Source organism: Pongo abelii, chromosome 19 (assembly GCF_028885655.2).
Source record: "Pongo abelii isolate AG06213 chromosome 19, NHGRI_mPonAbe1-v2.0_pri, whole genome shotgun sequence".
Taxonomy (NCBI): Eukaryota; Metazoa; Chordata; class Mammalia; order Primates; family Hominidae; genus Pongo; species Pongo abelii.
This window is the reverse complement of record NC_072004.2, coordinates 33800745-33827887: the sequence shown is the minus strand read 5'-3', so window position 1 is coordinate 33827887 and position 27143 is coordinate 33800745. Positions and strand designations below refer to the sequence as shown.

The window sequence follows — 27143 nt, the reverse complement described above, 5'->3', positions numbered from 1 at the left end:
GTGTTTTGTGAAAGAAATCAACACACACCAACACACACGCGTGCCTCAAAAGCGAAACTCTAACAATGCAGCTGTTGTTCCTTTGCAGCAATATTTATCTCACCTTGAGTGAGTGAGGGCCATGCTGCTTGAAAGTGTAATAACTTAAACACCTTGCCTATGTCTGTGATTAAAAACTAAGCTCTACTCAGCTCATGTAATGCCTCTGACCTCCACCAGAGAGAGATTCTTGGTTATTCTTTGGGGGCAAATATGTCCATGGATCAGTGGATCAGGGACTGTTGAATCAGATATGTGTCCCTCTCTACATGTCATGGTTTGTAGAGATCAAAAATTTCCCTGAAAACACCCAGGTTTATGAAGCCAGGTGATCAGCCAGCTCTGAGGCCTAACTAGGGAGGCCAGAATCCTGCTCCCAGGACAGGGCTGGGATGGGGACGTCTGTGGTGATGTCATCTCCAGCTGTGAGCTCCAGAGCAATGCTGTCTGGGATGAGGGTCTGGGGCATCCTGAGCTCCTGGAGAAAGCTGGGTGCAGTTAAGAGCTCTATGAAGATTGTATGTGGTGGCAACGCTGCTGGGATAACCCATGGGTAGCCTAGAGAAGAAGTACTGTTTCCCACTGCAGGTGAACGTGAATTAAGGAAGAGAGGCTATTGAAATAGGCACTGAACAGAACATTATAGCCGAATCTATAACAGCAAAATATTTACCAGTTGTTGATTGGATGGGGTCAGTAAGTTCCATAATACTGGGTGTTGGGTATGGGGTCTTAATGAAAGGATTACAATGTTAAGGTTGTAGTAATCCACCGTGAAGCACCATTTATTTTTTTCCAGGCTTAAGCACAGGCAAGACTGAGCTGTCAAATGGAGAAGCAGTAGAGAGAATCACCCTTTTATTAATTAGGTTTTATATATTAAGTTTTAAACTTGAAGGTCCTGTACATCTGAATTGTGTCTCTCCCAAAATTACATACTGAAACCCTTACCCCAATACCTCAGAATATGTCTGAATTTACAGATACAGCCTTTAAAGGGTGTGGTTAAGTTCAAGTGAGACCATTAAGTTGGGCCCTAATCCAACATGACAGGTGTCGCTATAAAAGAAGAAATTTGGAGACATAAAGAGACCTCAGTGCTGGGTGTGCTCATAGGAAAGGTCATTTCAGGTCGGGAGAGAGGCCTCAGAGAAACCAAATACCCCACACCTTGGTCTTGGAATTCCAGCCTCCAGAACAGTGAGAAAATAAATTTCTAATGTTAAAGTCACCCAGTGTCTGGTAGCCCTAGCAGACTAACACATCTTGCTATAACTTACGTAGAGTCATATTAACTATTTTAACTGGGGACATGCAAGGTCCAACTTGTCTCATAGTTATAGCAATATTAACTATTTTTATTGGGGACCCCCAAGGTCCAAGCCAATTTGTAAGTGCCAAAGACTTAATTGAATCATATCTATTATTCATTGTGTTAGAGCATGTTTTAGGGCAATGAGTATTATGCCTGTGCAAAATTTAGGCAAAGCTACAGTTAAAATAAAGCATGGCTATTTTTCCCCTATAGTTATTTTGCCAGGATTACAGGCATTGCAGTGTTTAAATTTACTGAGATTCGCAGGTACAACTGTAACTTGAGTCCCAGCATTGACTAAGTTCATGAAGCTTTGTCAATTGGTGCATTTTAACATTTGTTAATCTGAAGCCCATGCTGCACAGGCACAAAAGCCAATCACGGCCCCTTTTATCTCTTTGTCATATAAATCCTTATAGTAAATTTTGTGTTTCCAATTGGGTCAAGTTATGGACCTTTGTTTTATTACATATTTATGGTACTGGGAAGGGGCACTGTTCCAGGCCCCAACAGAGAATTCTTGGATCTCGTGCAAGAAAGAATTTGAGACAAATCCATAAAGTGAAAGCAAGTTTATTAGAGAAAGTAAAGGAATAAGACAATGGCCTCTCCAGTGGCCAAGCACGGAGGCTCATGCCTGTAATCCCAGCACTTTGGGAGGCCGAGGAGGTGGACGGATCACCTGAGGTCGGGAGTTTGAGATCAGCCTGATCAACATAGAGAAACCCTGTCTCTACCAAAAATATTAAAATTAGCTGGGTGTGGTGGCGGGCACCTGTATTCCCAGCTACTCAGGAGTCTGAGGCAGGAGAATCACTTGAACCCAGGAGATGGAGGTTGCAGTGAGCTGAGATCGCATCATTGCACTCCAGCCTGGGCAACAAGAGTGAAACTCTGTCTTAATAATAATAATAATAATAATAATAATAATAATAATAATAATAAAGAATGGCCACTCCATAGGCAGAGCAGTGGAATGGGGTGCTCAACTGCTTGTACTTATTGTTACTTTTTGATTATATACTAAACAAGCAGTGGATTGTCCATGAGTTTTCCAGGAAAGGTGTGGGCAATTCCTGGAATTGAGGGTTCCTCCCCCTTTTAGACCGTATAGGATAACTTCCTGACGTTGCCATGGCATTCATAAACTCTCATGGTGCTGGTGAGAGTGTCTTTTAGCATGCTAATGCATCATAATTAGCGTGTAATGAGCAATGAGGACAACCAGATGCCACTTTCATCACCATCTTGGTTGTGGCTGGCTTCTTTACCGCAACCTGTTTTATCAGCAAGGTCTTTGTGACCCGTATCTTGAGCTGACCTACTATCTCATCCTGTGACTTAGAACGCCTACTTTCCTGGGAATGCAGCCCAGTAGGTCTCAGCCTTATTCAAGATTCTCCAGGCTTGAGGATGGAGCCTTATTTACCCAGCCCCTATTCAAGATGGAGTTACTCTGGTTCAAAAACCTCTGGCATTTATATTAAAATATATGGAATATATGAAACATTACATTTAGGTAATTTTCAATATTCATTTTATTTTCATCCCTGGTGTCTAGGCCTGCCCTCTCCCCCATTTCTGGGCTTCTGGCTGCCCAAAGCCAAGGTTTTGAGTTACCGTCTCTGGCTGACAACTCAAAGTGTGGACCTTCTAGGGGGCTTGTAGGAAGCAGGGTGTGGGGTGGAGATCACAGGCAGCCCAGCCTCTTTCCCAGGCTCTCCAATCCCCTCTAAGTGGGTGGGATTTACCCTTGGAACCTAGACACCTCCCTTTCCGGCTGCACACACCCCCGCCTGCTGTTTCCTCTAGAAATGCAAAACTCCATCACTGCACACACCTAGATCCCTGCCGCAGAAGAAATCTTTGAAAAATGAAGTGGCTTCCTTTCAGGACAATATCACCATTTATAGTTTCCTGCTATTTACATCATATACAATTTTATCTGAGTTGGGCAGAGTGCAAATGACACTAAAAACCAATGCAAAAGAGAATCAATCAGAAGATTTTTTATCACAGTATCAACCAAAATGCTCAATCTTATATGAAAGAGATATTTTCCCACTTTGTTCTTTCATAATTGTGACTTCTTTCCCTCTGGGTGTATATGTCACACATTTGTATGCATTTTCAAATGGGCTACAATTTGTAATTCCAACTTGGCTTGAAAATGCAATTCCATATCTAGACATGTAGTTAGATAATATTTTTCAGGAAATAGAATATATTTACTATCTGTATCCAATGATTTCACCCATGTTCATTCACGGGCACTCCTGCTACCTTGTGGGGGAAACCAAAAGGGATCGGGGCAAGTGGTGCCCTCAAAGGAGAGACAAGCTCCAATTATTAAAATATTTCAAATCCTCAGGTCTTTGCATACAAAATAATTTAGGACATAATTACTTTTTAGTTTAAATAGCCAAACTTTTTACTTGTGTTATTTTTTAAAACTAAATTTTATTGAGGTATTGATATGGAAAAGAGACAGGGAAATACTGCATAGAAGAGGGTGGCTCCCCAGCAAAAGCCCCACCCTCAAGCCTGGAGACCCATGGCCCTAACTGGGAAGAGGCATTTCTATTTTCGTACCCAAAAAGTTGCCCTTTGGCCCACCACACCCCCATATCCTGTACCCATATAAACCCCAAACCCCAGGCTCCAGGAGCAGATGAAGAGATGAAGAGATGAAGAGAAAAGCAGACAAACAGCAGAATGGTGCAGCAGAGAAAGCAGGAAGATGAGGAACACCTGAATGCTGAGAGGAGTTTAGCTGGGGGTGGTCAGAGAGGATTTTGGCTGCTGGATGGCCAAACTCCAGGGGAAGATCATCTTCCCACTCCATCCCCCTTTCCAGCTCCCCATCCATCCCTACTAAGAGCCACTTCTACCCCTCAAAGAAACCCCTGCATTTATCCTTCATGTCTGTGTGTGATCTGATTCTTCCAGGATGCTGGACAAGAGCTTGGGATACAGAAAGCTGCCACAATGACCCTCTGCTTTTGCAGAAAGGCTGAGGGTCCACTGAGCTGGTTAACACTCAAGCCATCCACAGATGCCAAGGCTAAAAGAGCACACTGTAGCACACACCCACTTGGGCTCCTGCGCCTGTCCCTGTGCGTGATCCCCCTCCCATAAGGGGTTTGAATAGGCAGAGAGCCACACTACCTTGTCACACGTCCTGTGAGGGGGGCCAGAAAACTCTCCTGTCTCAGTGTAATTTGTGTTTACTAAAATTAAAATGCAGTTTGATGAGTTATGAGTTGTTTTAACCTTATTTTTATAGCAAAATTTATTAAATATACAATAAAAATATGTTTAAGAGGCACAGTTTGACTATAAGCATCTTAGTACGTGGAATGGTTAACAGTTGTTAAAATCTCAGTATCATCAAATTGGGAAAATATCCAGTGTGACTGAATAGGAGCAATACCAAATTCTAGAATATTTGTTAAATATTTTATTACTCATTAGAAATCAAGGTATCCCAATGTGAAATCAGTGTGACCTAAAGCAAGCAACTCACATCACCTTGGAATCATGATTTCTTCTTCAGGATAGATAAGGGGATTAGACTAAAAGATGTCTTAGGTCCCTACAGTTCAAAAGTGCTACGACTACCAGTCCATGCCCGCAGAACACCAACTCCTGCCCCTCCCTCTTGGAAACCCTCCTCCTGCACCTCCCATCCCTCCACACCCTCCTGCTTTTCCTGCTGCTCTTTCCTGATCTCCAGCGGCCTCTTCCTAAATGCTGGCGTTCCCCAGGCTTTACCCTTGGGCCTCTGATCCTGCACTGCCTGCTCTTCACAGCTGCAGCAGCTGCCTGCCTGCTCATAACTTCCAGGTCTGTATGTTGCGGCCCCACGTCCTGGCCCCAGCATCCCGGAAGCACATCAGACGGCTGCTGGACATTTGTCCATGGATGTCCACAGGCACATCCAACTCCCCATGCCCAGATTCCCCTCCCTCACACCTCAAATGCTGCTTCTTTTCCCATTTTCTTTATTTCAATAAAAAGCACCCGCACTCATTTTAACCTCAAAATCACTGAGTGATTTAATATTCCTATGGAATAGTAATCTATGTATTGGACATGAGAAAATGGACGCTTAGGAAAGTGAAGGAACATGTCTAAGGCTACACAGCCAGTCAGTGGTGGAGTCTGGATTTGAACTCAGGTGTGTCCGACTTGAAGGCTAGGGCCCCGAACCCTGTCATCCACCCTCATGTGCCTCAGGCGGGAACGTGGGTGCTGTCCTGGATGCCTCCTCCCTGTCACCATGCACGGCCACTCTGCCAGGACTCACAGTCACACAGGGCTCTCGGATCAGCCCCTCGGACCTCTGGCCCAGCTTGGTCAATCCACCCTCACCCTTGCTTCACCCCTAACACAGCCATCTTCCAGCCAGTCTTCCATCTTCCTCTCTTCAAGCCATACTTCACATTGAGAAGAGGTGCTTTTGCTACGGTACAGGTGACACCACTCCCTGGCTTACAAGGTGCTGGTGGCAACCAGAAGCTCCCGGGATAGGAGCAAACATCGCACTCACAACAGCCTCTGTCTGCAGCTCCAGCATGGGGGTGGCCCTCACTAGCCACTATTTCATATTTGTGAACTTGTCTGCTTGTTAAAATGTACTTTTAACCCCCAAATCAATATTCATGTGGCTTTCACAGTCACAGGAAAACATGTGCAGAGCAGGGCAACAATTTGAGCCATCGGCCTCCCAGCAGAGGCCATGCAGGGCCCCATGCTGCCTTCTTGTTCCTACTCTCAACCTGCAAACCAGTCTTCTCATGGTCTATATAGTACCACTTTTTTTGCAGTTTTGAGCTTGTTGTTGGAGATTTCACTGTTTGAAATGGCCTCTAAGCATAATGCTGAAGCGCTGTCTAGTGTCCTTATGAGCAAGAAGGCTGTGATGTGCCTTACAGAGAAAACGCTTGTTAGCCAATCTTGGTTCAGGTGTGGGTTCTAGTGCTGCAAATTGTGAGTTCAACGCTCATGACAAGCACTACAGTGCATCCAGAAAGAGGAAGGAGAGCTTTCACCAACCTGTACACGAGGCTGCTCTGGAAAGTGCAAAACTAACACCACTGGTGTGTGGCGAAACCATGGAAAAGCAGCTACATTTGTGACTTCATGAGATGATGACCAATGAGAGCACAGCGGGCAGCACTGTTGTGAGGAGAGCCAAAAAGCGGCCTTAGCTAATGCTGCCTGGCTGGCACCTTTCAAAAGGCAGCATGGCATGGAAAGTGTTAGCTTTTCAGGAGTGGCAGCTCTGTATGTCAGGAAGTACTCTATGGGAAAAGGGTATGTGGAGAGCAGTTTTCAACACTGATGGGACTGGCTTGTTTTACAGGGATGTTGGAAAATGAAGCCACGGAACATGAACGGTGCCTTGGCAGTTGAAAATATTGCAACCAGAGGCTTGTAGGAACCTTACCCTGTGTTTCCCAGAAGCAATACTTCAGGACCCGGAGGCAAGTTTGCAGAACATCACCACAGCAGATCACCAGATAGGCCGCGCTCCTCACTCTCCTGCCGCGACGGCTGCAGCTCACTGAACCACAATTGCCTGAAGATGCTTTTCCTAGGGGCCCTCTCCCATCCGTCTCATCACCGACGCTCATCCCTTAAACCTCAGCCCCAGTCATCCACAGGATATGTCTCTGGACCCTGCCTCCAGGGCACTGACAGGTTTCTTATATAGCACTTTTATTTTATTTTTAAATTTGACATACAGTACCCACACCATATTTGATTGACACTATGTTTCTATGTTATGGTATCTAGCACAGTGCCTGACTCATAGAGAGGAGCAGAAAATATTTGTTGAAAGAAGCATAAAGTTTAACAGTATTCATTCAATTTATTCAATCTTCCTAAATGAAGTTTCTTGGGCCTTACATTTTTAATTGATAAAATAGTCTTAAATTAACATTCAAATAATAGCTGTTCCCTGAAATAATCTAGAGAAGCCCTGTTCCCTCTCTTTTTGAGCTACCTATAATAACATTCTGCTGAGCCAACATGGAGCAGTTCTCCCGGCACATTCTGCTTGGGGAAACCATGGCAGTGACCGTCATTAATGGGAGTCACAGAGCCCCTCCAGCCTCTAGACTATGCTGCCAAGTCTGTATGGTGAAGGCCCTGAGTCACCACAACACTGAAATTGTTTGAGGTGCTCTGGACGCAGGAAACACTGCCTGGCCATGGAGCACTCTAGCGGAGGAGAGGTGAGGATTACCCCTGGCCATGGAGCACCCTAGCGGAGGAGAGGTGAGGATTACCCCTGGCCATGGAGCACTCTAGCAGAGGAGAGGTGAGGATTACTCCTGGCCATGGAGCACTCTAGCAGAGGAGAAGTGAGGATTACCCCTGGCCATGGAGCTCTCTAGTGGAGGGGAGGTGACGGATTACCTCCTGGATCATGGCCATATGAAACAGAAAGGTGTGGGGCTCTAGTAAACCACCAAGTTAACTGAAACTGGGAAAGAGCCAGGTTGGCAGAACATGGACCTAACCCAGTCTGCAACCCTTTTGTGTGAAAAACCACAGCCGTTATCTTGCAACTTCAGAAATGAAAAGGCGTGTGGGTTACAAGACAGCTAAAAGCAGCAGGGCGTTTCCCTCAGGCACCAGAAGAGGAAAGCCCTGGCAGTTAAAATTATTCCAACATATTCTTAGCATATAGCACAAGCTCACCGGCACACAGCCCTGTCCAGCACAACCTTAGAAAACTTCCCTCCAGCCCTTTATCTTTGCAGACAGCCCCTTCTCTGCTGTGCTGCATGTTGCATTCTTGCAATGTATTTTCATAGTTTCTGTAATAAATTTGCCTTTCTTTACTCACAGTTGTCTTGGTAAATACCTTTACTACCCACGACAACCCTGGCCCCAGCAGTCGCACCCACGACAAAAGGGGCCCATGAGGAATTCTGCCGGGTGATGTCTGCAATACAGAGCCCAGGCTCTAACCGGAGGCAGCCAAGCTCCAGCCATTCCATCTTGAGCTTCTACCATAAGAGGAGCAACCCAGGACATCAGTAGCCTGGGAAGGAGAGAATGGCATTGTCCACAGGGACCTAAAGCCAGAACACCTGTTTCTGGCTGCTTGACCTGAACATCAAGGTTGCAGACTCTGGCTTCAGTAACTGTTGGCAACAAGCTGAACACCCTCTGGGGCAGCCCCCTTGTGCTATCTGGGAATTCTCCTAAGGCCATAGGCACACTGGTCCACAGTGGTGCTGTGGAACTTGAAGTCACCCTCTGTAGCCTGGACACTGGGTCCCTGCCTTTTAACGGACACAACTTCAGGAAGCTGCAGCAATGGATACTGACAGGAATGAAACACAACACCTCTTACATATGTGTGGAGGGTGAAAACCCACTGAAAACATTTCTCATCCTCGACTCCAGCAAGAGGGGCACCTCAGAAAAACCCACAAGGGCCCCATGGAGGAACACCAGCAGAATTTCAGCATGAGAAGGAACCAGAGCCACCCGGACGCTGAGCTCTCCCTAACCCCAAGAGTCCTGGCAAATTGAGCTCATGTTGTCCATGGCTTGCGAGTGAGACTGAATCCAGGATTCGCTGATGGGCCACCGAATTGAACCTGGGCTGTATGCAAACATCCCAGCGTGGACGGCTCCAGCATCACAGTGAATCCCCTGCCTTCAGCTGATGCCACCACCATCTGCAATCCTTTCCCTTTCTGCATGACACAGCTTAGGGTCTCTGCAAATCCAAAGCTGAGGTTTCAGCCATTCCCACCTTCAATTCCTCCTGGAAGAGCAGCAGCCCGGAAAATCGGTAGCCTGGGGAGGACCAGGGTCAGGGCAGAAGCCACAAGGACAGCCAAGGTGCCTGCCAGTCCCTACCTAACCTGGAAATGAAAACCACCACTTCCAGAACAGCCCCCAGTGTGGCTCTGTGGTGCCCTCATGGCAGCAGCAGCAGTGCAAGCACCATAAGAAGCCAGTGGCTGCCAGGGCGCGTCCTCCAAGGAAACATCCTCCCCAGGCAGCTCCATCTGGTGCCACACTAGCAGAATTTGCCTGCAGGCATGACCTCAGCCACTCCCTCCTACCAACACCCATGCTTCAGGCAAGTCCAAAAGACCCGGCATGAGCTCAAAGGAGAGTGGGGGTGAAGAAGCCTCACAGGGTGGACAGATGAGGGCCAGGAATAAAATGAAGGATGTGTGTGTGGGTGTGGGGGGTCAAGTGCATCCTGGTGCTTTCCACGGAGCATGCAGACCCGAGTTCCACAGAGCACGCAGGCCCTGAGTACCACAGAGCACAAGGACTCTGAGTTCCATGAATCACACACACCCCAAGTTCGATGGAGCACAAAGGCCCTGAGTTCCATGGAGCCAGGAGACTCCAAGTTCCACAGAGCAAGAAGACTTTGAGTTCCATGGAAAATGAAGACCCTGAGTTCCATGCAAAATGAAGACCCTGAGTTCCACAGAGCATGCAGACTGCGGAGTTCAATGAAGCTCAATGAGATGATGCAGGAGATCGGCAAGGAGTGGGACACAAAGAGCTGCTCTGTGTGCACAGCATGTTTGGTCTTGGGGGACTTTGGCTGAAGTCCCCCAAGGTTGAAGGTGCATAAAATGCAGAGGCATTTGCTCAACAGGTTTTCAAAGAAGAGGGCATGCAGCACTTCTGCACACTCAAAAGCATGCTGGGCGGAAGGTTAAATGACAGCCTGTAGCTGGCTGGGCAACCAGAGGAGAGGCTGGTTGGCCTGTGCCCACCTGGGCAAACTTCAGAGACGATGATTTTTTCTGGGGCACTTCTCCCCTTCTCTTCTGGGGTGCTTCTCTTGTCTTTTCTTTCATGTTTATGGGGCAGGGGTGATGATTCTGTAGAAATAAAGATAAGAAAACTTAATGGCCAGGCATTTAACATCTTATTTTCTGAGCTTCTGCTAATGATGGGTTGTGATTACTGACTTGAGTGGTTCTCATTAGGTTCATCTTAGAGAACACAGGATCCTCATTTCCTAGAGCAGGTTGCATAACAATGATATTAACACCAACAGGCACCACCACACGTGGTTCACTTTTAAATTTATTTTGTAGAGATGAGGTCTCATTATATTGCCCAGGCTGGTCATGAACTCCTGGGCTCAAGCAATCCTTTCACCTCAACCTCCCAAAGTGCTGGGATTACAGGCATGAGTCACTGTGCCTGGCCTGGCAGTTCCTTATAAAGTGAAGTATACACTTATCATATGTAAGCTGACAACTTATATCCACACAAAAACTTCCATGTAAATGTTTATGATAGCTTTATTCATAACTGCTAAAACTTGGAGGCAATCAAGATGCCTTTCAATAGGTGAATGGATAAACTGTTGTGGATTCACACAATGAACTATTATTCCTTGATTTAAAACTGAGCTAACAAGCCATGAAAAGACACACAGGAAACTTAGATGCATATTGGTAAGTAAAAGGAGCCCACTTGAATGCTATGTACCATAGAATTCCAACCACATGATATTCTGTAAAAGGCAAAACTATGGAAACAGTAAAGAGAGCAGTAGTTGCCAGGGTTGTGGGAGGGGGAGGGTGAGAAAAAGGAACAACTAGCTGAGGCACAAGGGATATTTTAAGACAGTGAAACTATTCTGCATGCTGCATTAATGATGGATACATGTCATGTCATTACACATTTCTCAAAATTATAGAAGGTAAAACACAAAGAGTGACTTCTAGTGAATTTTAGTTAATAATAATGTTTCTACATTGTTCATCATCTGTAACAAATGTACCACAAGGCAAGACTGTAAGGGTAACAACAGGGCATGTGGGCAGGAAACTGGATATATGAGAACTCCCTGTACTTTCCATTCATTTTTCATGTAAATCTAAAACAGCTCTAAAAAAAAAGTCCAATAATTAAAAAAAATCCAAAGGACCATCAAGGGCAGAATGGATAAATAAATTACAGTATGTTTATAGAATTGAATAAAATGAATAAACTTGCAAGTTAAATGTAATCTCATGGTGGTACACAAACACACACACACACACACACACACACACAATAGAACATATACAAAAGGAAATGAGGAAATTAAAACATTTCATTACCAAAAATCAATTAAATACAAAAGAATACAGTATGCAGGAAATGAAGAACAAAAAAGCTATAAGGCATATAAACAACCAACAGTATATGACAGAAATAAATCCCTCCTTATCAGTAAATAAACAAAACCAAAAGTTGGTTTTTGAAAAGGTGAACAAAACTGACAAAACTTTAGCTAGATTGCCTAAGAAAAAGAGACTCAAAGCCAAAAATAACTGTGGGGCATTATTACAAATTCTACGGAAATAAAGAATTATAAGAGGTGTATTATAAACAACTGTTTGCCAAGAAATAGGACAGTCTAGATAAAATAGACAAGTTCTTAGGTATACAAAACCTACTAGGACTGAATCATGAGAAAACAGAAAATTAGAATAGACCCCATAACTACTAAGAAGACTGAATCAGTCATCAAAAACTTTCTGACAAAGAAAGGCCCTGAATCAGATGGCTTCACTGGTGAATCTTATCAAACATTTAAATAACACTAATCCATCTCTTCTAAAAAACTGGAAATCAGAGAACATTTCTAAACTCATTCTATGAGGTCAGCATTACCCTGATACCAAAGTCAGAAAAAAAGTAGACAAGAAAACTAGAGACACGTATCACTTCCCTGATGCATATCAATGCAGAAATCCTCAACAAAATACCAACAAACTAAATTCAGCAGCATATTAAAATAATTATACACTATGACCAAGTATAATTTATTCCTGGAATGCAAGGATGGTTGAACATTCAAACATCACTGCATTAGGAGAATGGAGTGGTAAATCACGTGATTATCTCAACAGATGTAGAAAAAGCATCTGACAAAATTTAAATACCCTTCCATGAAAAAACAGTCAGCAAATGCAGAGGAGATGGAAGCTACCTCAAAATAATAAAGACCATATATGAAAAACACACACTAACATCATACTTAATGGTGAAAGACTGACAGGTTTTCTACTAAGATAGGAACAGAGCAAGGAGACCTGCTTTCACCACTTCTATTCAAAATGGCTTGGAAGTACTAGCCAGAACAATTAGGCAAGAAGAAGAAACAAATGGCATCCAAACTGAAAAGAAAGAGGTAAAATTATATTTGTTTGCAGATGCTATGATCTTAGATGTAGAAAACCCTAAAGATTACACACACACACACACACACACACACACACACACTCCTGTTAGAATAAACAAATTCAGTTGAATGGTAGGATACAAAATCGGTGCACAAAAATCAGCTGTGTTTCTAAATACTAATAATGAATAATCTGAAAAGGAAATTAAGAAAATTCGATTTACAATAGCATCAAAAAGAATAAAATACTTAGGAATTAACTAAACCAAGAATGTAAAAATCCCAATGATGTCCTGTGCAAAACAGAAAAATTCATCCTAAAATTCATATAAAATTTCAGGATCCAGAATAGTCCAAACAATCCTGAAAAAGAACAATGTTGGAGGACTCATACTTCCTGATTTCAAAACTTAGTACAAAGCTACAGAAATCAAAACAATGTGGTGCTGGCATAAAGACAGACATATAGACCAACAGAACAGACTAGAGAGCCCCAAAATAAACTCTCACATATATCGCCAAGCGATTCTTGACAACTCAACAACAACAAACAACCCAATTGATTCATCTGTGTTGTATATGTTCTATAATTCTGTTTATATGATATTTTAGAAAAGGTAGTATTATAGGGATAGAAAATGACTAGTGGTTGCCAAATAATGCGGTTGGGGAAGGGGTTAACTACAAAGAGGTGTCAAGAATAGAGAATCTTAGAGGTGATGAGACAGTTCTGTTACTGTGAACGTGAATGTATAACTCTATATAGTTGTCAAAACTCATGAAACTGTATGTTACAAAGAATGAGTTTTATTCTATATAAATTTAAAAATCAACAAAGATGGTGGGTGGGTCAGATGGAATGCAGTTGGTGACAAATGAATTTTACTGAATTAAAAGTATTGACTAACCCATATTGAAGAATGTGGGGGAAAAAAGTCTTCACCTAAGTAACCTTGGAAAATACTGTTTTGACTGCGTACTGTAAGACTCAAGAACTGCACACAAACATACTGTATTCTGGTTGGTAAATTTGTTTCAGGATATGGGTCAGCAATTCTGAAATGATTTTCCATGTTAGCAAATATATTTTAGAAAATTAGAGCCCAGTTTCTCTCTGTAGGTGAAAGAGTTATAAATAAACAAAGGGAGAATGCTAGCATAAACCCTAAGGTGCTGGACTGGACTTAGGAATGTCAGTATGAACCCATGTCTATTTTAATGTATCTGTTTAGATGGACAGATGTAGATAGGTAGATGCTGAGTTTGTATTCATGCATACATGTTTAGAAACATTCACGTGTTTCCAAACTATGCTGAGAGGGCCTCGAAGCAGTGATATCCCAGTATTAATGAGCACATCCAGTACCCAGATCCTGGTTTCTAAATGCCATTCTCCTATAAAAGAAACCAAGGCTTCTTGGAGAAATGACTAATTCTAGCCCTGCCATGAAAAACACGAGATGAGACTAGAGCAACTTGCAGTGCCAGAAAATAAGAAAGTGCTTTTAAAAAACATAAAACGGTGGGGACATGTCAAAAGAAGCCAACCTGGAAGAGCTATGACTCAAGGTGGAACAATGTGAGTGGCAAACAACTATGACAGCACTAAACTGTAACCAAGAACATAAAATAATATCCACAAGTCCATACTGATATAGAAAAGATTAAATAAATCAGGAAGGAAAGACAAATCTTCCTTGCAGAAGAATTCCAAGTAATAAATGTTGAAGGAGCACAAATAGAAAACTACCACTAGAACACCACAGTAATCATTACTGCAGGAAAGAGTCATCAACGAATGCAAAAATTTTGGATGAAGAAACAGTATGTTTCTGTGGCCTCAAAACATCTCCCTCCAAATATTTATTATATATTTTTCTTGTTTTTCCTCTTAATTTCATCTAAAGATCTATGACTAAAGCAAATATAACACTGTGTAGTGGGGTTTATGCCATGCAGATGTAAAATTTATGGCAACAACAGCACAAAGGATAGGAGATAAATGGCACTATTCTGTAGCAAGTTTTTCTATTTTACATTCACTGTAATAGTACAATATTAATTCTAGACTGTGAGAATGTTAATGATGCACATTGTAATCCTTGGAGCAACTGCCAAAAAATGAAAAAATGTGTCACTTCAATGTTAATAAAGGAATAAAACAATACAAAAGAGTACTTGTATAAGAATGTTCATAGATCTTTACTATTATGATAGCCCAAAACAGGAAATAACCCAATATTCATCAACAGAGAAATGTATGAACAAACCATGGTGCATTCATACAACAGAATACTATTCAGCAATACAAAGGAACAAACTACTAAAACACACACTATGGAGGTGTTTCACAAATATTATGCTGAGACTGCTGGACATAAAAATGTATATTGTATGATTTCAAGTAAAACGAACTTACGGTTAAAAAACCCCCACAACAGTACTTTCCTCTGGGGAAGTTAAAAATTGCCTAGGAATGAGCATGAGGGTGTTTTCTGGGGATGATTGAAATATTCCATTCTGAAAAGAGGTGAAGGTTATATGGGTGTATTTATTTTTCAAAGCTGTACAATTAAGATTTGTGCCTTTCAATGCATGTGTATCTTACCTCACCAAAAAAGAACTAAAAAAATAAAAATAAAATGAAGGGTGGTAGGGAAAGGGCTGTGGTACAGAAGAAACAAAAATGGCACATGATTATTAGCTGTTGAAGCTGGATCACGGCTCTATTGTACAATTTTGTTCAATTTTTATATATTTAAATTTTTCTGTAATGAAAAGACTTGCACAGAAAGACAAAACTGATCTGTAATGTCAGCTGTTAAGACACTGGTACATTTGAAGAGGAGGGAGGGAGAAAGCGCTTGTGGGCCACATGAGTGAGGCTGCTTCTATTTCTTGGTTACCCACGTGTATTAATTTTGTCATAATATACATTGAGCTTAAGGGAATGCTTTATGCACGTATTTCTACATGCATGTTATATATCAACAAAATATTTAAATACCACATATTTGCACACATAACTTAGTATCTCAGAGTAACAGCAGCGTTTTTTTTTTCAAAGTGGGACACTTCCACTCACAGCATCATCAGATGAACTGTAATATTCTGATGTATCTATTAGTGTCCTAATCCTTGGGTGAGACCCCCTAGGTCTTCCCATTTTTGCCTCAATTTGGTAAGTAGTAAGACTCTTATTTCTGATGATGTGATTTTATTTCCCAGCAAAGTCCTCCCCAAATCAAGGCCACAATAACTAGCACGGTGTTCTGCACATCGTATGCACTCAGTACTTGTGAAATTGAGCTGAATCAGAAACAAAATGAGGAGCAGAGGTCAAGTCCTGCAAAAGATAGCATGTAAATAATGCAAGTAAGACTGAAAGGCTACAGCTCGGCAGCAAAGACTTCACATTCGTTTGAGAAACCATTTGCTACTAGTTCATCAAAAGACGTTGGTTTCACGCTGTGGTTCTCTATTCTGGCCACACATTGTAACCAGTTGGAGAGCTTTAAACAGCAAGGATGTCTGGATCCTACCCCAGGGATTCTGATTTCACTGGTCTGTTGCAATTTGGGTTTTGGGAATTTTAAAAGCCCCCTGCCACCCAGGTGATTATAAGGTGCATCAGGGGTGAGAACCTTAGCTGTGCCTGATTTCCTTGTGTGCTGCTGGGATTTGCCCCATTGCAGCATCTCAGCTTTGTGGGGAGGGGTGGTGGGCAGTCTTAGAAAACAGCTCTGCCCTGTTGAAATCAAAGGATGGCTTCAAGACGTGCTCAGCTGCTTGACTAAATTGCAGCAGGAGGAAATGTCTTTTCAGCAGATCTATCTTTACATCACTTGCTTTCAGAGTAAGAGGTTGTTTTGGGCACAGCATTTTGATTTAGTCTGTGTTGAAGACCAGTAATAGCCTACAAATACCAAAATGGGATGAAAAGAATTTCCAAACATGTGGAGTGCTTTATACGTGTTTCTTCATCCTTCCCTGTGTCTATGCCCTTTGCAATGCGCTTTTACAGCTGCTCCCATCCAGAGTTAGAATCTGTTTCCCAAGACTTGGATCCAGCTGGCAGTTTTGGGCCCAGTCTCAAAAGGTCTTGAATGCTTCTTCCTTTTCTTTCAGAACCCTGCCATCTCCATGACAACAAGCCCAGGTTAGCCTGCTAGAGGACGAAACACTATGGGGAAGAGAACCAAAGTTGCCCAGTCCACAGTCAACTCACTCTCAACAGCAGAGCTGCCTGGTCACCAGCAGCTGACCCCCTTCTCCCATACACACACATGAAGATTGCTATACCTTATAAAGGTACGGCAGGTTTTATAGGTATAGCAATTAATTTATGGCAGGAGCCTGCCATAAATTGCTGACTTGCTCAATCATGAGCTAAATAAGTTTTGGGATGGCTCATTACATAGTAACAGCTAACTAACACACCCAGAGCTGACAGGATGCCAGGATTAACAACATGCTGACTACAAGTTAGCTGGCACACTATAGGGACTGTCTAGGTACTGAATTCCTTTTCCCCTTATTAGAAGTTGGGTCCCTTGAATTATAAAGAAATGCATGTAGATGTGTATGTGCTTAAAAGTCACACAGTATCGCACAACACAGGAGGAAATAGATGACAGCCTGACCACTAGGGCAAAGGCCAAATAGCAAGGTAAGGCATTTGTCTGGAATCTATTCCCTCCAAATCTAAATTCTGGAGGTCAAGGCTGTGGACAGGTCCCACCTCCTGGGACCCCACTGTCCTCTGATCTCTGGAGGGGAGAATGGTCCCATCAAGCAGCAGATGGGCAGCAGTGGCCTACCTGTGGCCACCTCCTGCTGGCAGCCCCTGCTGTCTCAGGGCACTCTCTCTTCCTTTGGGACTGAGAAGAGATGTGGGTAGGGAGGGGGAGCTCCCTCGCTCCTGGCAGAGAAGTGCGGTTCAGGCCCTTCACCTTCCTGAGTTCAGGGAGTCAGAGCCTTCAGAACATCTGGAATCTGGCTGCTTTGAACTGAGATATGCTAGAAGTGTAAAATATGGAGTGAGTTTTAAAGATTTAGGACAAAGAAATGTAAAATGTTTCATTAATAATTTTATACTCATCACACATTAAAATGATATTTTGGATACATTGGGTCAAATAAATTATATTATTACAAATCAATTCTACTTGTTTCTCTTTAGTTTCCTTAACCTGGCTAGAAGAAAATTTAAAACTACAGGCAGGCATAGCTCATATTCTGTTTATATTGGACACGGCTGTCTTAAAGGACTGCCTCCCTTCCGAAGCTCAGGCTGCCTCCAGTCATGGTGGAAGGGGAAGTGGAGCAAGGAAGAAAGGAGATGGGGTGCCATGCACTTTCACAACAACCAGCTCTCATGTTCCATAGAGCAAGAACTCACTCACTACCACCGGGACAGCACCAAGCCATTCCTGAAGGATCTGTCCCCAAGACCCAAACACCTCTCACTAGGCCCCACTTTCAACTTTGGGAATCAAATTTCTTTCTTTCTTTTTTTTTTTTTTTTGCTAGAGGACAGGAAGGTTATACAATCTGAAAATTTTAAATAATTTGTCATTTTGTTGTTTCCATTTGTGAACAAAGGACTTAATAAAAAATTTAAGATTTAACATTACAATAAAATACATTCATTTCAATATCACGCTGGAATTCAACATTGTTTTGCACGGGGGCTGCAGAAACAATGCAGAGCTTCTTCCTCCTCCAGACCCTCACAGCTCAGCAAGCCTGTCAAGGGCTGGTTGCTGGCCACTGCGTTTCCAGTTTTTGTAGGTTCTCTTCCTCCCAGGTGATTAAGGAACAAGGCCAAAGGTGTTTGAAGCTTTCAGAAAACACAGGATTTTTCTTTCTGTGGCTCACCAGCATTTTCATTTCTGTATCAGCAACACCATATGCAGGCCACAGCTGAGCCAAAACACACGATGAATTGAGTCTGAAATCAAATTGTACCTAATATTTACAGCCATGTGCATTACTAAAAAGGGACATATCTTCCAACAATTCCAGTAAGTTCCCAAGACTTAGTTCACACTAGGTACTACCCTGTGATGGTGCCCCTGTGCTTGTTACTGGGGGCAAAATGGGACAGTGTTTGCTGAGTTCATGGCTGAGGGGCTGCGGTGCCATGCAGGGAGCAAAACTTCCCACTGAATAACACTCCTCTGTGAGAGCGGCATGGCGGCCAAGGTCAGCTGGCTCAAGGCAACTGCCTCCTTTTTTCCTAACAAGCAACATTTTCAGGGAAAAACCCCAGCTTCAATGTAGGAAGGTTTTGATGGTGGCTCAGGCCTGGGACCGAATTAAAAAGGAATAAGGAGATAAAATCCACATTTTAATTATAAACAAATGTCTCACTGAAAAAATTCCAGACCCATAAATCCATCTATGTATTAGTTATTGGAGTAATTTAAAATATGAGGAAATTATAAAGTGTGTGTCCCTTATTATATATTTCTTCCCCCCCACCACTTTTTAAACATCTAAAGTTCCTAACACATAGATACTCTTTATGAGGAAAAAAAAACCTGTTGACATTGATACAGTTTGAATATTTGTCCCCTCCAAATCTCATGTTGAAATTTGACATCCTAGTGAGACCCTGTCTCTACAAAAAATTAAAAACTTAGTTGGGCATGGTGGATTGAGCCTGTTATCCCAGCTACTCAGGAGGCTGAGGTGGGAGGACCTCTGGAGCTCCAGGAGTTGGATGCCACAGTAAGCTACGGCTCAGCTCAGCCATGGCTTCTATAGTGAGCTATAACTGCGCTACTTCACTCCACCCTGGGTGACAGAGTGAGATTATCTCTTTAACAAAACAAAACAAAACAGAAGAAAGAAATTTGATTCCCAATGTTGAAAGTGGGGCCTAGGATGGGTGGAGTGGTGCAAGCCTGTAATCCCAGCACTTTGGGAGGCCAGGGCAGTCGGATCACAAGGTCAGGAGATCGAGACCATCCTGGTTAACATGGTGAAACCCCGTCTCTACTAAAAACACAAAAAAATTAGCCGGGCATGGTGGTGAGCACCTGTAGTTCCAGCTACCCGGGAGGCTGAGGCAGAAGAATGGCATGAACCCGGGAGGCAGAGCTTGCAGTGAGCTGAGATCATGCCACTGCACTCCAGCCTGGGAGACAGAGCGAAACACCATCTCAAAAAAAAAAAAAAAAAAAAAAAACAGAAAGAAAGAAGAAAGAAATTTGATTCCCAATGTTGAAAGTGGGGCCTAGTGAGAGGTGTTTGGTCTTTGAGGGCAGATCCTTCAGGAATGGCTTGGTGTTGTCCCAGTGGTAGTGAGTTCTTGCTCTATGAAACATGAGAGCTGGTTGTTGGAAAGCATGTGGCACCCCACCTCCTTTCTTCCTTGCTCCACTTCCCTTTCCATCATGATTGGCGGCTTCCTAGGGTCCTCACCAGAAACAGATGGTGGTGCCAGGCTGGTACAGCCTGCAGAATCATAAGCCAAATAAATCTCTTTTCTTCATAAATTACCCAGCCTCAGGTGTTCTTTTATAGCAACACAAAATAGACTAATACAGACATCAATGTGAATATTTAATATTGGAAGGTTTTTTTCATTTTCTATTTTGTCTGTATAGCTAACATTAAAGAAGCCAAAGATATAGAATGCTACATCTCAGATATTGCATTTTGTAAAAAACATGAAGGTGAAATCTTTGTTTCTTCAATTACTAATCAATGATAGTTGCACTTTGCCCATTCTATGCAGAATACAGTTCCATGAACCATGGGGAGATGGAAAATAACCATGTCCCAGCCTTCCAGGCAAGTCCCTGGAAGGAATGGCTTGGTGCTGTCCCAGTGGTAGTGAGTGAGTTCTTGCTCTATGAAACATGAGAGCTGGTTGTTTGAAAGCGCGTGGCACCCCTGGTGCCTGGAAGGCTGGGACAGGTAAGATTGCATCTCTGTGCTCTGCAGTGTCTGTCACACAGCAGGCACTTAATGAGAAGGCTGCTGAATGAAAGAATATTTCCAACCAGCCTGGAGCCCAAATGCAGGTTCTCACTGAAGTTCTGACCTCACGTTGTGGGCATTGTGGGCTTCCATGCACATGTCCACACCACCAGTGCATCCACTTCCTTCCTGGACCTGAGCAGAGCCCCACTTTCCAGCTCCTGCCTGTGAGGGGATAACCAGGCCCCTGGGACCCACAGCTCCAGCAGCTGGAATTCAGAGTTTATGACCTGCTGTTTTCCACATTCCCCCTCTCACCACCTCAGGACCTGCACCCCGCTGCACTGCACCTTCTATTCTGCTGTCACGGCCCAGAGCTCTGTTCATCTGCTTCAAGCAGCTCTCCACCCCGCTTCCTCCCTCCCCTCCTGCTGGATCTCTTTCTTTCATTGGTTCTTGTCCCGTTCCCTCAGTCAAAGAACTCTCCTTCCACTCTGCCTCATTCACATTCACTTGGGAACCAAAAATTCACCCCACAGCTTAGTGTTCCCAGTTGTGGAAAAATTCAGACACCTTCTGGAATGAGACAAATGTGAAGAAGCCAGACATGAAAAAACACTTATATGGATCGATTTATATGAAATGCCCAGAGAAGACAAATCTATTGAGACAGAAACTGGATTTGTGGTTGCTTACAGCTGGGGTAGGTGGTGGGGGGAACAGAGTGATAGCTAAAAGGTACAGGACTAACAAAAATGTTGTAAACTTAACCATGGTTTTGGTTGCACATATCTGTGATTATATTAAACCCTAGCAGATCATAAGGTATGTGAATTTTTCCTCAATAAAGCTGTTTAAAAATAAAAAAAAATTAGGCTGGGCACAGCAACTTACCCTGTAATACCAGCACTTGGGGAGGCTGAGGCAAGAGGATTGTTTGAAGCCAGGAGTTCAAGACCAGCCTGGACAATAGAGTGAGACCCGATCTCTACAAGAGATTTAAAAAATTTAGCCAAGCATGGTGGTGCACACTTGTAGTCCTAGGTACTCAGGAGGCTGACGTGGGAGGATCACTTGAGCCTGAGAGGTGAAGGCTGCAGTGAGCCGTGATCATGCTACTGCAATCCAGCCTGGGAGACAGAGAAACATCCCAACTCAAAAAAAATTATTACGAACTATTTTATACATACAAAATTACACACACACACACACATACACAGACTCACATAAAAGTAAAATAAATAATTGTACCCATCACCTACTCCACTACATTTGAAGCCGTCTGCATGGTTGGCCCTTCTGAAATGTAACCCCATCTGGGACAATCATTCATCTGAAGCTTTACAAAAAGTATTATTTCCCTGACTTTCATTATACTTTTATTACATAATAACATCTCTAAATAATATATTGTTTCCCTAAATAATATACTGCTTAACTTTGTAAGTTTTTACACTTTCTATAAATGTGCTGTGTATCTCTGTAACTTGCATTACTCATTCCACATTGTATTTTCGAGAGCCTTCTATGTTTTAAGTAGTTTCTTATTCAATTCTATACATTGCTTACTAATTAGCCTTTAAATTGAATATACTAAGACCTGCTGGAGAGAGAATTCTTGTGGGATAATGAGTATAAAGTGCTTAAAGCAGTGCCCCATTCATTATAGGTATTCAATACATGTAATACTATACACAATATTTTAATACTGAGTAATTATATACATATTATGATTGCCCCTTTCTTTGTGGATGTAAATTATTTCATCAGCTGCACTATGAACTAATAGTTTTCTTTCTTTTAGGGGAGGGGGTGGGGTCTGGCAGTATTGCCCAGTCCAAAGTACACTGGTGCAATCACAGCTCACTGCAGCCTAGACCTCCCGGGCTCAAGGATCCTTCCACCTCAGCCTCCTGAGTAGCTGTGTCTATCGGCAGGGCCACCACTCCCAGCTAATTTTTAAATTTTTTGTAGAGATGGGGTTTCACCATGTTGCCCAGGCTGGTCTCTAACTCCTAGCTCAAGTGATCTGCCCACCTTAACCTCCCAAAGTGCTGTGATTACAGGTGTTAGCCATTATGCTGGGCAAGAATTTTCAAACTACGGTAAAATTCAAGTTACAGAGACCTTTGGGAAATGCCTCATTCTAGGTATTTGAAGCTTCCAGATAGCTAAGATTAAAAATTTTTACATACTAACTTGTTTCTAAGTGTATGCTTTTACATTTAAACAAACTAAAAACATGAGCTTTATAAAAAAATTTCAGCCATTTCCAAATTCTCTTCCAAACTTGTTTAGAAACATACATGACAGAGCTTTGGTCGGATTGTGCAACTTTTGTGTGTTCTGTTTTTAAAATATTACTTAACTTGTACACTTCCACACATTGGCATGGCACATCATTGCCATTTCCAATATGTTCCTGTGCTTCACCAATTTCCATAGCTGTCAGAGGGAGAGCAGCCCAGGTGACAGGAAATGAAGTTGTCTGGCTCTGAGACCTTACCAGGAGGACTTCTGGGATCCAGAGTCTTTGCATGGGGCAGATGACATATTCTTAGAGGCCATTCATTTTTTCCACTGTAGCTGCTAGTGCCAGTTTCCACTCCACTGCCTGAGGGTAGGTTGATCTTGAAAGCCCTCACCGATGGATTTGTGGTCACGCCTGGAACCCTGTGCCAAAGAGGACTGGGAGGTCCCATTCAGGAGGGAATCCTCTGACTTATTACTGGCATCTGAGCATCTCCCAGCATGGCTGTTCCTACTTGTAATAAGGTGATGTCAAATGACTCCAGGGCAGTGCTCCAGTTCCCATGAACACATCTGGTCACTCTGGGAGCTTCTGAGTCAGTGAGCTCTCTCCTTACATCCCGATACACTGTTGTTTGCAAAAATATATTTTTATAGGCAAGGTATTTGTGTTTTGGATTTGCACCCTGATGTAGGCATTAATTTGTTTAAAAGGATAATTTAACATTTTCAGGAAGCTGAACATCTTTAAATTGTCTTTCAATTATTTCTAGTTTTATTGCATTATGACCCAGAAATGTGTACAATTTTTGTTCTTGTATACTCACTAAGGATTCTTTTTGTTTTCAGAGTAGGACCAAAGGTATTTCTATTTGTTTGCAAGTCTGTTGGCTCAGTTTCTAAAGAGTTCATTTTGTTACCATGTTCTTTTAAGTATATACATACAGGTTAGTTATGTTTCCAGTTTCCTGTGCTTTTTATTTTTTTTTTAAACAAACTTTTCTGGCCCTTCATTCTCTCAGACTTTTCCTTCCATGCCTTATGCTGTAGATAGAGTCTATGATCTAGCATTTGTCAGTTAAAATTGTATTCACCTCTGGAGACCAGAAAATCTGACCCACAAAGCAAGAACAAGCAAGGGTAGGAGATGAGGCTGAAGAGGCAGGCACCAGGTTCTCTGAGCTTTTATTCACTGCAATGAGTAGACAGTGGCAGGGTTTACACAGGGTTGGGGGTATGCCTATATCATGTTTTAACATTTTCAAGAGATCACTCTGGATGCTTGAGAGGAGGCTGGACTGTAGCAGGGCAAGACAGGAGGCAGGGAGGTTGGAGGATCTTTGGCAGTAGGAGGATTTTTGGCAGTAGATCAGTAGGAGAGGAAGGTGACTGAAACTGGCTGTGGAAATGGAGATGGTGAATCAAGATGCTGGTTGCACTCAAGAGCCACAGGACTTGCTGTGTGGTTGCATGGGGGTTGGGGGAGAAGGGAAAGGAGTCAGGGATGACTCTTGGTGCTCCCCTCAGGGAAGAGGCCCCAAGCCCAGTGGTTATCAACAGATGGATGGTATTTAAAGCTATGAGACTGTGTGGGATCATTCTGAGAGGATCACTAGAGATCTGGTGGAGGAGGAGCAGGAGGATGAAGATAAAGGTGAGAGGGAATCCAGGAGGGAAGGTCCCTAAAATCCAGAAGAAATGGTGGAAGTCCTCAATTGTATCGTCTGTGTCAAATGCAGCTAAATGACTGAGATAAAAGTCGTTTCAGCAAAGTACCCTGGAGGAAAGCTAGAGAGGAGTGGGTGCAAGAGAGGACATGAGGTGAGGCAGTTGCATGGAGCAGAGAAACAGATGGTAAATGGAGAGAAATCTGGGGTTAAAGAAGGTCTATTTGTTTAACGCACAGCATTAAGGAATGCTTGTGTGTGGACACTAGCAAAAAATCGGTACAGAGAACCCCAGAATTCTGGGGTCATAGCCCGAAAGGACTCCTCAGCTCCAAATTTACTTGAAGTTACAGCTTCCATCTTTAAATTAAATGGGATTTTTTTTTGCCATCTATTTCATCATACAGGATGTGACACAGAATATATCCGAAATTATTACTTTCCTGGAAGAATACATCTTAGTTTTTAATATCTAAACTGTATAGCAGCTATTTATCTCACAAATCATTTTTCAGGCTGGGTGCGGTTGGTGACTCATGCCTGTAATTCCAGCACTTTGGGAGGCCAAGGCAGGAAAACTGCTTGAGTCTAGAAGTTCGAGACCAGCCTGGGCAAAGTGGGGAGATGTAGTTTCTACAAAAAATTTAGAAATTAACAGGCATGGTGGCACACACCTGTGGTCTCAGCTACTGGGGAGGCTGAAGCAGGTGGATCGCTGGAGCCCCTTTCGTGGTGCAGTTTGGGCAAAAGAGCAAGAACCTGTCTCAAATTTTTTGGCTGATGGTTGTAGACATAATGTTTGAGCTTTCAAAAATTACAGCATTTTAAACTAAATAGTTTGCTGGAAAAAGCCACATGTTGCTTCCAGCAACAACTGGTAGACCATCAGGATCATGACAGTCACTTCAAAAAGCTTTGGTGTGTTGACAAAGGGGAGGTTCAGGTGACAAAGGGAGGTTCAGCAAAAGGATGTTGCTGGTCTCAAGCCATAGCTACTGCATCCAAGGCAACTGCATGTTAACAACCATATCAAATGTGGGTGACCAAGTGGCAACATTTAAGCATTTTACATCCTAACTTATGTGCAACTTAAACCTACTGCCTCATTGTGAGTTAGGAAATTGGTAGGTTTTTTTTCTATTGACTTGCCGTGCCCTATAATTTTTCCTATTTAAAATAATGGGAAACAAGTTTTCAGTTTTTTTCTCAGAAAAAGTCTGACATTTCAGGCAGATATGTCTGACAGTTATTACCAGCAGAAGAGTTTCTAGCCTTTTCATCGTAAAATTTTAATTACTTACCTTGAAAATTACTTAACTTCGTTCCTTCCAAATCTGGTAGTAAAATGGGTGTTCCAGAAAGCTGTGGCACGGATCTGCTGCTTTGCTCTTCTCTGCACAGACCTGGGGCTTGAGGAGCCTGCAGCCACGAAGTACAGGACGTCATCAGAATGGAAAAGTGATCCAGATGGTCCCGCAGGCGCAGTGCTGGGGCGCAGAAGTGCAGCCTGTGCACGGCGGGTGGGAGGCCTGCGGGCTCGCGGGGGCTCGGGACTGTGTTCTTGCGGCCCAGAGGCACACACAGGACAAGGAGGCCCCGACCCAGGCTGTTGGAGCCCGCGAAGAGGGGGTGAAACTCCAAGGGGCGTAAGGGTGATCACACGTGCGGCCAAGCTTCCCGTCTGCATGGCGAGGGGCTGGGCCTTTCCATCGCGATTTTTCTCCCATTATGCCGGGCGCGGAGCGGGCCCTGGGGCGGCGGGACCGGTGCGGGCGTTCTGTCAGCACGGAGTCCTGGAGGCCGGCGGGGGGATTCGCAGCAGCCCGAGGGACGGAGGGACGGCAGAAAGGAGTCTCTACTTCCAGGTTCCCAGTGATCGCTACCTTCGTTACAAGCAGTAAACTGACGACTTCAGACACCGGTTATGGAGCTCCACACGCAGTCCTCAAACAGCCAGCCCCGCCGGCCAGGCGCGCAGCGCAGGTCTCGGGGGCGGGGCGGGGCGGAGAGGACGAGGCGGAGCTGGGCGGGGTTGAGGAGAGGGGGCGGGGCGGGGAGGAGGGAGCGGGGCGGGGAGGAGGGGGCGGGGCGGGGGGGGCGGAGAGGCAGGGGGCAGGGGGCGGGGGGCGGAGGGGGCGGGATGAGGCGAGGCGGGGGGAGGGGATGGGGCGGGGCTTGGCGGGGGCGGACCCGCCCGGCGCTGAATCCAAATCGTATCTAAGCTATTTTCTAGCTCTGACATCGTATACATCACTGCATATGTCAATAGCACGCCAAATACTGTATAAACCAATATTGATTTTTTTTTCTTCTCGGGAGGTACTATATAAATAAAGTACTTACATCGTATCTAATATCAGAACATTCAAATCCCATATGGAAAAGATTATAAATTGACCATGATCCTGTAATTCTGTTTAGCAACAGTGCGTTCCTTCTCAGTCTTCACATTTAAAATATCTAACAGGCTCGATGTCTTGAGGCTTTTTCTTTTTAAACCCAACATCCTTTTTCACATTTATAAGTTTAGTACTTTGGTTTTGCTCAATAAAAAGGTGGGGTTAAAAAAATCTGAATTATTCTGCAATGTTTCAGGCAACAGAGGCTGAAAACAACACTGTAAAGGCGGGGGGACAATTCTCATACTCTGTGAGTCTTCTTGTTTAATTTTCATTAAATTTCCAGAATAATAAGCGTAGGATAGCTAACATCTGTCTTTGCGTCGTAGCTTAGTCAACTTTTACTGAATTCACAA

At 43.5% G+C, this 27143-nt stretch overlaps 1 pseudogene; it reads right to left on the bottom strand.

Moving 5' to 3' along the window:
• Positions 1–7061: 7061 nt before the first annotated feature.
• LOC134760477 (putative uncharacterized protein LINC02693) lies at positions 7062–26115 on the bottom strand (annotated as a pseudogene).
• Between the last annotated feature and the right edge of the window lie 1028 nt (positions 26116–27143).